Source organism: Etheostoma spectabile, unplaced genomic scaffold (assembly GCF_008692095.1).
Source record: "Etheostoma spectabile isolate EspeVRDwgs_2016 unplaced genomic scaffold, UIUC_Espe_1.0 scaffold378, whole genome shotgun sequence".
Classification (NCBI taxonomy): Eukaryota; Metazoa; Chordata; class Actinopteri; order Perciformes; family Percidae; genus Etheostoma; species Etheostoma spectabile.
In genome coordinates, this window is record NW_022605595.1 from 277,242 (window position 1) to 277,659 (window position 418).

General features: G+C 40.0%; 1 protein-coding gene across 1 annotated transcript in view; it reads left to right on the forward strand.

Moving 5' to 3' along the window:
• The window catches only part of LOC116686444 (oocyte zinc finger protein XlCOF7.1-like), a 588,898-nt gene that overhangs the window by 134,069 nt on the left and 454,411 nt on the right, over nucleotides 1-418 (forward strand). The window lies entirely within an intron of this gene.

The window sequence follows — 418 nt, forward strand, 5'->3', positions numbered from 1 at the left end:
GCAGCCAGCTGCGGTGCTCTCCTGGCTCAACCAGGGTTTTTTGTGTGGCAAAAATACATTTTAGAATAATGGATTGTAAGAGCATGACAATCTATATTATCAAATTAATCGTTAGTGTAATCAATGACTAAAATAATCGTTAGGGACAGTCCTAAATGCTTACATTTGTAGCTGGTTTTAGCAAGCTGACCTTAACAAGCAATGCTACTGTTTTTATCAGTTTGTTAGACTAAATTTGTAAGTTTCATATTTATGATGATCGAAACTACTCTCATCTATTATTCGGTTGAGCTTTCGAGTGTGCCGTAATTCGTTTTCATTCTGTTCCTGCAGATGTCCAGCATCTGTCAATGGTAAAAGAAGAGGTTCTCCCTGAGCAGCAGGACTCTAGCCCCAGTGTGGACCAGCAGGAGCCAGA